This window comes from Leucopleurus acutus (genome assembly GCF_964270905.1).
Source record: "Leucopleurus acutus genome assembly, chromosome: 3".
Lineage (NCBI taxonomy): Eukaryota > Metazoa > Chordata > Mammalia > Artiodactyla > Delphinidae > Leucopleurus > Leucopleurus acutus.
In genome coordinates this window covers 3,284,374-3,297,029 of record NC_139145.1, presented here as the reverse complement: position 1 = coordinate 3,297,029, position 12,656 = coordinate 3,284,374, and the positions used below count along the sequence as shown (strand labels likewise).

General features: G+C 42.8%; 1 protein-coding gene across 3 annotated transcripts in view; it reads right to left on the bottom strand.

Annotated features, from left to right (window-relative positions):
• CREB3L3 (cAMP responsive element binding protein 3 like 3) overlaps positions 1-12,656 on the bottom strand; it is a 41,027-nt gene that overhangs the window by 26,334 nt on the left and 2,037 nt on the right. For 2 of the 3 annotated variants that reach the window (XM_082837249.1, XM_082837250.1), the window contains exon 2: positions 6,993-7,056. The gene's annotated coding sequence lies outside the window, so the exon portion shown is untranslated. Of the gene's footprint in view, positions 1-6,992; positions 7,153-12,656 lie in introns of those variants that run through there. The other variant, XM_082837251.1, reaches the window with a different exon arrangement.

Here is a 12,656-nt window from a genome sequence, read left to right as displayed (position 1 = left end):
AAGAATGAAATAATGCCATTTGCAGCAACATGGATGGACCTAGAGATTATCATACTAAGTGAAGTAAGTCAAGCAGAGAAAGACAAATATCATATGATAGCACTTATATGTGGAATCTAAAACATGATACAAATGAACTTATTTACAAAACAGAAAACAAATGTATGGTTACCAAAGGGGTAAGGAAGTGGGGGAGGGATAAATTAGGAGTTTGGGATTAGCAGATACAAACTACTACATATGAAATAGATAAACAACAAGGTCCTACTGTATAGCACAGGAAACTATATTCAGTATCTTTTAATAAACCATAATGGAAAAGAATCTGAAAAGAATCTGAAAAGTGTATCTATCTGATACACTTTGCTGTACACCAGAAACTAACACACACTGTAAATCAACTACACTTCAATTTATAAAAAAGAAAATCTGAAGTAAAAAAAGGGGAACCCATTGTCTGCAGAGAATTCAGAAACTGATAATAAACCTGATTTTATTATTATTTTTTTATCAACGTGCATAGACAATTCTGAACAATGTCAGTGTTGAAATAATCTCCCCTTAAGAAATCTTTTACTGGTCTAAACCAGGGAGTGAGCAAAGTTTTTCCATAAAGGGCCAGATAGTAAATATTTTCAGCTCTTTGGGCCAGATGGCAACTACTCAGCTTGTGATCCCAGCAAGAAAGCCACTGCAGACAATTCATCAATGAATATGGCCCAGTGCCAGGAAAGCTCTTTATATGGACACTGAAATCTGAATCCTCTATAGTTTGCACATGGGAAATATTATTCTCTTTTTGATTTTTTTTAAAGATTTTTTTTTGATGTGGACCATTTTTAAAGTCTTCCTTGAATTTGTTACAATACTGCTTCTGTTTTTGTTTGTTTGGTTTTTTTTTTTGCGGTACGCGGGCCTCTCACTGTTGTGGCCTCTCCTGTTGCGGAGCACAGGCTCCGGACGCCCGGGCTCAGTGGCCATGGTTCATGGGCCCAGCCGCTCCATGGCATGTGGGATCCTCCCGGACTGGGGCACGAACCTGTTATCCCCTGCATCGGCAGGTGGACTCCCAAGCACTGCACCACCAGGGAAGCCCTGCTTCTGTTTTATGCTTTGGTTTTTTGGCCACGAGGCATGTGGGATCTTAGCTCCCTGACCAGGGATCAAACCCACACACCCTGCATTGGAAGGCAAAGTCTTAACCACTGGATCACCAGGGAAGTCCCTCTATTTTTGATTTTTTTCCCAACCAGTTAAAAAAAAAACAACAAAAAACACTCCTTAGCTTCTATAAAAATAAGCTGGATTTGGCTGACAAGTCATGGCCTGTCCACTCTTGGTCTGAACAATTGCTGTGGTTTAACCACTGGAAGTTTTGAATTAGCAAATTTTATTACTTATCCTTTAATAAACATTGTATTTTACACAGAAGTGAATTTGGAGAACTTCATGCAATGCATTTGGCTCCAGACACACACAGACTCAGCTATACACATTCATTTGAAGAGTTAGTTCTTAACGATTCTAATTCTTTTGTGTTCTCTTTGGAAACAGTTCATATTTCCAACCCTTGTGGTATTACACGATCTTGTGTTTAAACAGTAGATTTGAAATAAACAGTGATGGGCCAGTGATTTTAAATGCAAAGAAACAGAGTTTGAGCGACTTCACTTTTTTTTTTTTTCCCTATCTGACCACTTGGACCTTCTATTTCTGTTTAAAAGTTTAGACAGTGCACCAATTGCAAATTATAATATTTTTGTTTGGCAAGCTCAAATTTTAATTCATTTTTACTGGATTTGAGCCGTATCTTTAAAATGGAAATATCAATAATTTCCTCCTTTAAATTATTATTCTTGTTTGATGATTTAAACTTATTAAACTATAAAGCTATTATTCATTGCTGCAACAGATCAGTAGAGATATGTACCTATATGTAAAGAGAAGTTTTTCTTTAAAAAAAAATTCATTAATGGAATTAAAATGTATCCATTCATCACCTTTTTCCCTTTATTGGACTGGGATATTTATTTATTTATTTAATTTTTTTCATTTTTTATTTTTATTTTTTTGCGGTACGCGGGCCGCTCACTGTTGTGGCCTCTCCCGTTACGGAGCACAGGCTACGGACACGCAGGCTCAGCGGCCATGGCTCACGGGCCCAGCCACTCCATGGCATGTGGGATCTTCCCGGACCGGGGCACGAACCCGTGTCCCCTGCATCGGCAGGCGGACTCTCAACCACTGCGCCACCATGGAAGCCCTATTTATTTAATTTTTTAACATCTTATTGGAGTATAATTGGTTTACAATGGTGTGTTAGTCTCTGCTGTATAACAAAGTGAAGCAGCTATACATATACATATATCACCATATCTCCTCCCTCTTGCATCTCCCTCCCACCCTCCCTATCCCACCCCTCTAGGTGGTCACAAAGCATCAAGCTGATCTCCCTGTGCTATGTGGCTGCTTCCCACTAGCTATCTATTTAACATTTAGTAGTGTGTATATCGGACTGGGATATTTATTTTACGTATGTTACTGGTGTGATTATATAGCTGGTGTTCAATGAAAGAAAAAATTTCACTCCATATTTCTCTTATGGCTATTACAATTATTGGTTGCTTTGCATAATTATTACTGACACTTTCTGGCTTATAGAGGAGTGTTAAAACAAGATTTCCTTCAGCTTTTAAGTGTGCTATGTAAGCCACTGCATTTAGGCACTTAATACCTGGTTCCTAGTGTCAGACAAATATTTATTATCATCCCTAGTCCATTGACAAACTATACCCCCATAGTCTGTCTTTGTAAAGACTGAGAGCAAAGAGCAGCTTTTGCATTTTCAAGTAATTTTAAAATACAGAATAATTATTTCGCTTTAAAAATATAGGAAGAAGGGCTTCCCTGGTGGCGCAGTGGTTGAGAGTCTGCCTGCTAATGCAGGGGACACGGGTTCGAGTCCTGGTCTGGGAGGATCCCACATGCTGCGGAGCAACTAGGCCCTTGAGCCACAACTACTGAGCCTGCGCGTCTGGAGCCTGTGCTCCGCAACAAGAGAGGCTGCGATAGTGAGAGGCCCGCGCACCGCGATGAACAGTGGCCCCCGCTTGCCACAACTAGAGAAAGCCCTCACACAGAAATGAAGGCCCAACACAGCCAAAAATAAATAAATAAATAAATAAACTCTTACCCCCAACATCTTCTTAAAAAAAAAACCAAACATTAAAAATATAGGAAAAAATTATTTCGCGACACAGGAAAATTACATGAAATTCAAATTTCAGCCTCAAAAAATAAAATTCCGTTGGCGCACAGCACGCCCATTTATGGACTGTATGGTCTGTGGCTGTTTGGGGACAAGAAGAGCAGAGTTGACTAACTGTGATGGGCTGTGTTTAAGCTATTTGCTACGTGGCCCTTTAAAATTTTTTTTGCAGACTCCTGCTCTAATTTTTCAACCCCTCTCCTCCAAACCCCCAACTCTGGAATTCCATGTTCAGAGACTTAGGCCCCCAGGTCCTCTTCTATAGACAGCTGCCCAGCGTCACCCAGTGGACCCCTCCCCTTCCCACCCAGGCCTGGCCTGAGGCTGGGGGAGACCGGTCAACTTCTCAGTCCCTGGCGCCCTCTAGTGGACCCCGCGAGCAACTGCCTTCTCAACCTCCTTCCCTGGCGGCCCCACCCACGCCCTCCCTCCCCGCCAAACCCAGGTCTCCTGGGAAGTGGGGAGGAGTGGGAGGTTATTTTTGTGGCCCCTCCTTGTCCTGATTCCTCCCCCTGCCCCCTGCCAAGGTCTCCAGGACTCCCCCCTCCTGGGGCCATGATCCTACTCTCCCACCATGCTTTACACACTAGGACTCTCAATGAATTAAATCCCATTCAGTCGTTGTCAAAGATGTTGACAAATTTGAACAGCTTTGTTACTTTCCAAAGCCCCTTGGTGTGTATACACACCACCTCTTAATCTGTGCTTTTTATCTGTACGTACACCTTGCATTTGTGTAGCATGCCATTCTTTGCCCCTCCAAAGTGTTTAAAAATATTTATTTATTTATTGGGCTAAACCGGGTCTTAGTCGGGGCATGCAGGATCTTGGTTGTGGCGTGCGGGATATTTACTTTCAGCATGAGGGATCTTTAGTTGCGGCATGAGGGATCTAGTTCCCTGACCAGGGATCGAACCCTTGCCCCCCTGCATTGGAAGCGCAGAATCTTAACCGCTGGACCACCAGGGAAGTCCCTCTCCTGAAGTATTTTGATCCACATAATTTCATCCAACATCTGCAGGAACTGGCTGGTATTTCACACTGAAGACATAGAAGGACAGAGGAGATAGGTAATATATATGCTCAGGCTAAGAGATGATGTTGGGTCCAAGGCCCGAAAAGACTCAGGTACAGTGGTGAGCTGGAGCTGGCTTCCTCTGGCTGGTGAGATTCAATGACATCACGCAGGTAGATTGAAATTGGCCAAGGTTGGGGTATTTACACCTCAGGAATCAGCAGATGCTACAAATTAGGGATTTTCTGTGTGGATCACGAGACGGAAGGTGTAACCATTGCGTTTTGGGATGTGAGCGGAGCATCAGCAGCATGGCAGTCAGAAAGGAAGATAGTCCTCCTGGGAGAGGGCATCCAGGCCAGCTGTGCCAGGGACTTTTGGGAAGACAAATCACTCATTTTCAGAGCCTTCCTTCCTTCATCACTCATTTATTCATTCATTTTCCCCATCAAATATTTATCAAATATTTACCTGATGTCATAAGACGTTACCCATTCCTTCTCAAACATTAGAATAATGCTTGGACCTTTTCCCCCCCAAAAGCTGTGATTATTTATAAAGTCCAGTACCACCTCTCCAAGATATCAGATGTGAGCTATTAGATTCAAAATGAACTAGCTTAGGGACTTCCCTGGCGGTCCAGTGGTTAAGACTCCATGTTTCCACTGCAGGGGGTGCAGGTTCGATCCCTCCTCCGGGAACTAAGATCCAACATGCCAGTGGGGCATGGCCAAAAACAAAACAAACAAACAAACAAAAACTAGCTTAATCCTTACTGCAAATGCAGCAAGTGCTTCTGCTATGCCTGTCATTTCTAGAAGTCTGACCTTGTTTTCAGGGTTAACTGCTTAAGGTTGGCAAATGGCCTGTATAACCAACTGCCTTTTGCCATCTCCATGCGGGCGTCTCACAAGCCTCCCAAATTCAATGTGGCTGACTGAGCACCTGCCATTCCCCCAAATGTGCTCCTCCTGCTGCCCTTCCTGTCTCACTAAACGGAAGCTCCAGCCTTCCAGTGCTCAAGGTCAAAACGTTGGGTTGTCCTTGAGTTTTCTCTTTCCCTCACACCCCACATCCATCCATCAGCAGTCTTATCCACTCTGCCTCACTCTGCTCCAGGCACCCGGGCCTCCTGGCTGTCCCTCCAACACGCCAGGTGCGGTCCTGCCCCAGGACCTTTGCACTGGCTGTGTCATCTGCCTCAGAACCCTTCTTCCAGATCTCGATGGAGCACACTCCCAACTTTTTCTGCTTTTGCCAAATGTCACCTTCTCAATGAGACCGTCCCTGACATCCTATTTATTTATTTGGTTGTGCCAAGTCTTAGTTGAGGCTCACGGGCTCCTTAGTCACGGCATGCATGTGGGACGTAGTTCCCTGACCAGGGATGAAACCCGGGCCCCCTGCATTGGGAGCGTGGATTCTTAACCACTGCACCCCCAGGGAAGTCCCTGACATCCTATTTAAAACTGTGACTTTTTTTTTTTGGCGGTACGCGGGGCTTTCACCGCCGCGGCCCCTCCCGTTGTGGAGCACAGGCTCCAGACGCGCAGGCCCAGCGGCCATGGCCCACGGGCCCAGCCACTCCGAGGCATGTGGGATCCTCCCAGACCAGGGCATGAGCCGGTGTCCCCTGCATCGGCAGGCGGACTCTCAACCACTGCGCCACCAGGGAAGCCCTAAAACTGCGACTTTTGCCCTATTCCCAGCTTCTGTGTTTCCTCTTCTCTTGCATTCGCTATTTTTCTTCCGCGGCACTTGCTGAAATGGGACATACTGTTTTTTATTTGTTTGTGGCCTATTTCTCCCTATCAGACTGTGAGCTCCGTGAGAGCTTGGAACAGAGTAGGGGTTCAATAAAAATTTGAACTGCTATAGCTGTTGAATGAATGAATGATTTGCCTTAACTTAGTTATGAGGAACATGCCACGCCTTATACCCCAAATGCCTCGAAGTGTAACCAATGTCCTGATGCCCTAGATCAGGGGTTGGCAAACCACAGCCCATGGGCCAAAGCCAGCTCACCACCTGCTGTTGTATTGTCTTCAAGAATGCATTTTACACTCTTTAACCGGTTGAGAAAAAGTTTTAAGAATATTTTCTGTTACTGAAAATGATATGAAATGCCAATGTCAGTGTCGCCTGGCCACACCCATTTGTCTATATTTTTGTGACAGAGACTGGCCCTCAGAACCGAAAATATTTATTATCTGGTCCTTTACAGAAAAAGTTTGCAGAGCCCTGCTCTCGTGTCAAAGGAGGAAATGGTGTTGCCAAAGGGGAAACTGAGACCCAGAGGGGTGAGATGAGTTTTCCAAGGCCCCACGTTTCTGAGGGACTCCTCCTTTGCTGAATTATCTGAACAATGTTTCTGATGCTTTACAGGAAACAGAAGTCAGACTGCCGGGGACTTCCCTGGTGGTCCAGCGGGTGAGACTCCGCGTTCCCAGTGCAGGGGTCCCAGGTTTGATCCCTGGTCGGGGAACTATATCCCGCATGTATGCCGCAACTAACAGTCTGCATGCCACAACTAAAGGGCCCTGCATTCTGCAACGAAGATTCGGCATGCTGCAACTAAGATCCGGCGCAGCCTAAATAAATAAACAAATATTAAAAAAAGGAAGAAAAAAAAAGGAAGAAGGAAGGAAGAAAGAAATCAGACTGATGAAGAAACACCTTCATAAACTGAAGATCACCTGAGGTACTGACCTTGAGAGAGAAATCTGCACCCAACCATCTGATCTTGCCAAGCCCCGGAGATTTTTAATTGCCCCTGTAAAAAAAAGAAAAAATAAAGTCATCGCTCACTCTAGAAACCTTGAGTTTGGGACTTTGATCGAAGTGATTACGACACCCCATCAAAACTCCATTTGACTTCATCCCTTCCGCAGACATTTATGGGCACAGTCAGAAGCTGAGGGCAAACTGGAGGCAGAAAAGCAAGTTTCCGGGGGCTGGGGAGCAATGGCTAATGGGAACGGGGTTTCTTTTGGGGGCGATGGAATGTTCTGGAACTAGATAGCAGTGAGGGTTGCACAACACAGTGAATATACTAAAAAACACTGATCTGTGCACTATAGTTTTTTATAATTTTTTGGCCTTGCCACGCAGCATGCAGGATCTTAGTTCCCCAGCCAGGGATCGAACCCGTGTCCCCTGCAGTGGAAGCACGGAGTCTTTACCACTGGACAGCCAGGGAAGTCCCCATACACTTTAGAAGGGTGGATTTTGCATTACATACATGATGCCTCAATTAAAAAAATAATAATAAATTTTAAAAGACAATGCTTATCTGTTTCTTACTAAATAACAGTGCTATGAAATAAATAAATAAAGGGAAGGCAAAAAGTAAATTTCACCTATTAACCACCCCTGCCCCAAGTCAAACTCCTTTTCCACATTCCTCCTAATTCTTGTTCATCTGCAAGGACCCTTTTTGCACAGCTGTAAAATAGATATCATCTTGCCCATCCATTGTTCAGGACATGATACAACATCATTAAAAAAGAAAAGCAACTCTAGGGGTGGGAGTGGGAGGGGCGAGAAATGGGTGAAAGGTGTCAAAAGGTACAAACTTCCAGTTATAAAATGAGTCCTGAGGACACAATGTACAGCATGGTGACTATAGGTAATCGTACCGTGTTGTATATTTGAAGGTTGCAAAGAGAGGAGGTCTTAAAATTTCTCATCACAAGAAAAAAAAAAGGTGTTTGTTAACTATGTGTGGTGACGGATGTTAACTATTCTTGTTGTGGTGATTGTTTCTCAATATATACATAAGCCAAATCATTAGGCTGTACACCTGAAACTAATATAATGTTATATGTCAATTATATCTCAAGAAAAATAATCAAATAATAAAAGGAGGTAAAAAGGAAGGAAGGAGGGAAGGAAGGGGAAAGAAAGAAAGGAAGGAAGAAAAAGAAAGAAAAGAAAGAAAGGAAGGAAGGAAGGAAGAGAGAGAAAGGGAGAAAAGAAGGAAGAAAGAAAGACAGACAGAAAGAAAGAAAGAGAGAGATAAGAATTCCTTGGCAGTCCAGTGGTTAGGACTCTGCACTTTCACTGCCCAGGTCTGAGGTTCCATCCCTGGCTGGGGAACAAAGATCCCTCAAGACACGGGTGGTGCGGCCACCAACAAAATGAAAAGAAAAACAAACAAAACAAACAAGCAAAAAACAAAAAAATCCCTCTAGGGATGGCATCACAGAGATGGGCCTCTGTGCTTTTGTCCACTTATTTGCTACTTCTGGAGTTTTTGCTCAACCCCATATCCCTTTCTCTCTCTGAATAGCTAAGTATCTGGATCGAAGCTGATGCAGGGAATGATCACAGACGTTTCTGTTGAATGAAGTAATTAGTGAATATCCATATCCCCTGGGGTAGGTCTTTCTGCCTGGCAGGGAGTAGACACTCAATAAATGTTAGTTGAATGAATGCACACCGTTTTGGTGGAGGAATGTTTCAGCTCCCCAATGTACAAAAGTAGTGGTGTGTTGGTCTGTGTTTAACAACCGGCTCTCTTGAAAGGGAATTTAGATATCTCTGTATATCTAATATATATTATACATGTATAACTACATGCATTGCAGACATCTCTATATGTTGAATATACATTACATGTGTATAATATACATGCATTGCAGACATCTCTATATGTCGAATATACATTACATGTATATAATATACATGCATTATATAATATATATATTTATTATTATTAATAATAATTTTATATTTTTTGGCTGCCTTGGGTCTTCGTTGATGCACGTGAGCTTTCTCTAGTTGCGGCGAGTGGGGGCTACTCTTTGTTATGGTGCATGGGCTTCTCATTGTGGTGGCTTCTCTTGTTGCAGAGCACGGGATCTAGGCTCATGGGCTTCAATAGTTGTGGCACGTGGGCTCAGTAGTTGTGGCTCCCGGGCTCTAGAGAGCAGGTTCAGTAGTTATGGCGCATGGGCTTAGTTGCTCTGTGGCATGTAGGATCTTCCCTGACCAGGGCTCGAACCCATGTCCCCTGCATCGGCAGGCGGACCCTCAACCACTGTGCCACCAGGGAAGCCCCCTAATATATACTTTTAAATGTTAACAATATAAAGGAGGTGTAGGACACAATTTACAAATAATAATCACATATACAATACTGTATTATAAATTCTACATAGCCACTTGAATCTCAGAATAGGTTTTGGTTGATTTTTGCCAAACTCTTGTATCCATAGCCAACCTCTGGTGGCAAATAATGGAACAAGTGTAGTTCTGACATGAACATTGGCAATATTTTTCATTTATGTTAATAAGTAACATGAAAGTGAAGATGTATGTTGGAATTTCACTTGTTCATCAATAATGTGAATCTCTTCTTTGGTGAATCATGTAACGGTTTTTGAATACTGGAAAATATCTTTCCATTTGTGTGTGTGTGTGCTAGTCACAATCTAACAATAGTAGACACACACATTTTGACATTTAATCTGCATTATTAACTTTTCTCCACCACTTTTTTTTTTTTTTTTTTTTGCGGTACGCGGGCCTCTCACTGCTGTGGCCTCTCCTGTTGCCGAGCACAGGCTCTGGACGCGCAGGCTCAGCGGCCATAGCTCACGGGCCCAGCCGCTCCACGGCATGTCTCCACCACTTTTTAAAGCCTAAACCAGGAGTTGGCATGCTATGATCCTCTGCCTGCTTACGTAAATAAAGTTTTATTGGCACCTGGCCATGCCCATTTGGTTAGTGTGGTCTGTGGCTGCTCTCTCCGTACAGACATGCAATAGAGATGTAGGGCCCACAAAGCAGAAAATATTGACCAATCCTTTACCAAAATATTTTCTGACTCATTCTATGCAATCAAAAACACAATAAATCAAGCCCTCATTTGTATCATTTGCCAATTTCCAGGGTGTAAATACTCCCACTAGGGACCATTTCAATCTGCCAATGTGATGTCAATGACACAAAGTTAAAAAAGTACAGAAAGTACCTCCCCATCATATTTCCACCAAACAGATACAATAACAAAAACAATGAAAATAGGTGAAAATCAAAGCAAATTAAAAAGCACACATAATAGCAAAATATAATTAGGATGTGATGTTTTGAGCATAAATACTTTTTACTTTTAAAAAAAATTGAGGTGATGGGGACTTCCCTGGTGGCGCAGTAAAGAATCCGCCTGCCATTTCAGGGGACACCGGTTTGAGCCCTAGTCCGGGAAGATCCCACATGCTGCGGAGCAACTAAGCCCATGCACCTCAACTACTGAGCCTGCGCTCTAGAGCCCATGAGCCACAACTCCTGAGCCCATATGCCACAGCTACTGAAGCCTGTGTGCCTGGAGCCCGTGCTCTGCAACAAGAGAAGCCACCACAATGAGAAGCTTGCGCACAGCAACGAAGAGTAGCCCCCGCTCACCACAACTAGAGAAAGCCTGCACACAGCAACAAAGACCCAATGCAGCCAAAATTAAATAAAATCTAAAAAAAAAATAAAATAAAATGGTGTCATCAAAAGTCTTCTGTAACTTTCTAAGACTTTTTTACGTTGTTGTTGTCATTTGTGAGTTTACTGCTGCCTAATATTTCTTTGGGGACTATACTGGAACATATTTTTCCATCAATGGATATTCGTGTTGTTTCCAGATTTTTGCCAAAGAGAACATTAGCGTACGTGTCTCCTGGTTATAGAAGGGCATATGCCTAGGGGTAGAATTGCTGGGTTGTAGGTAGTCTAGATAGAGCTCAACTGCAGTATGCAAAGGGGTCAGGTCAGCCGTTCTTCCAGTTAATCCATTGCCCAGGTGAGAGAGAGAAAGTTCAGGGTGCATTCCGAGATAGGCCGAGTGTACACATGTGATATTAATGCTAAATTGTTCCTGAGTAAGATAAACACCACTTTGAATTGAATCTATCAACAAAGCCATTAGAAACTAATTTCCATGGGGAGGGGGAGATTTCAGAGAGATACAAGTCTCTGGGACCAGGGAACAGATGTATCAAGAAAGATGTGATTGGAACCAATGATAAGCAGAGAGATAGGTAACAGGGTGAGGTTACAGAGAAAAATGTACTCCGTGGTCAAGATAGAGAAGGGGCTGGAGGGCAAGTCTGCTGTAATCTCAACAATAAAAGCTTATGTTCTATAACAAGGGCCGAGCATCAGGTGATTAGCAGGAAGTTCGCCTCCCAAGGACAGGAGCACCCATTTCATTAATTCAAGTAGCATATATTCGGAGGCTTCCACTATCCAAGGAGGTGGACTGGAAGAGAAAGAGACAAATCCAACAGCTTCCTTGCCTTCAAAATGTTCATAACTAGACGGGAAGATAGAATAAGAGAGCAGGGAAGGGAATCAGAATGCAGCGAGAGCCATACGCCAGAAACAAGCAGGGTGTATTGGGAATTCCAAGGAATAGGGAACTGGAAGGAACAGGGAGAATCAGATTTAATGTATGCTGAGCCCCCAACTAGGAATCGAGGAGAAAATTCTGCTCATTAGAAAAGACTTGATCCCTTGATCCTCCTCAAGAACTAATTTAACTCAGCCATAAAAAAAAAAAAAGAATGAAATAATGCCATTTACAGCAACATGGATGGACCTAGAGATTATTATTATACTAAATCAGACAAATACAAATATCGTATGTCACATATATGTGAAATCTAAAAATAATGATACAAATGAACCTCTTTACAACACAGAAACAGGCTCACAGACGTAGAAAACAAACTTATGGTTACCAAAGGGGAAAGGGAGGAGATAAATTAGGAATTTGTGATTGACAGATACACACCACTATACATAAAATAAACAACAAGGACCTATTGTATAGTACAGGGAACTATATTCAATATCATTTAATAACCTATAATGGAAAAGAATCTGAAAAATATATAATATATACATAACTGAATCACTTTGTTGTACACCTGAAACATTGTAAATTGACCATATTTCAATTAAAAAAAAAAGAACTAACTGATTGGTCTACATGAAGGGCAGTCCCCCAGATACACACGATGGAATATCATACATACAGCAAGGAAAAAACCAAATTACTGTTACATGCAATCACATGGATGAATGGCCAAAATATTTTGCTGAGCAAAAGAAGTTGGGCACAAGAGTACATACTGTACAATTCCATTTCCACGAAGCTCTAGAACATGCAAAACTAATCTCTGGGGATAGAAATCAGAATCTAGGGTGCCTGTAGGGGAGTAGGAGGCTGCAGCCAGCTTGTCTTGGCTCATAGGTGCCTATTGTTACTATCCTTTCCAACTTCATGGTAGATGGAAATAAGTCTCAGTGGGAATATATACACCACAGAAAAGGACAAGTACTACAAATTACAAACCAGCCTCTCTCTCTCTCTCTCTC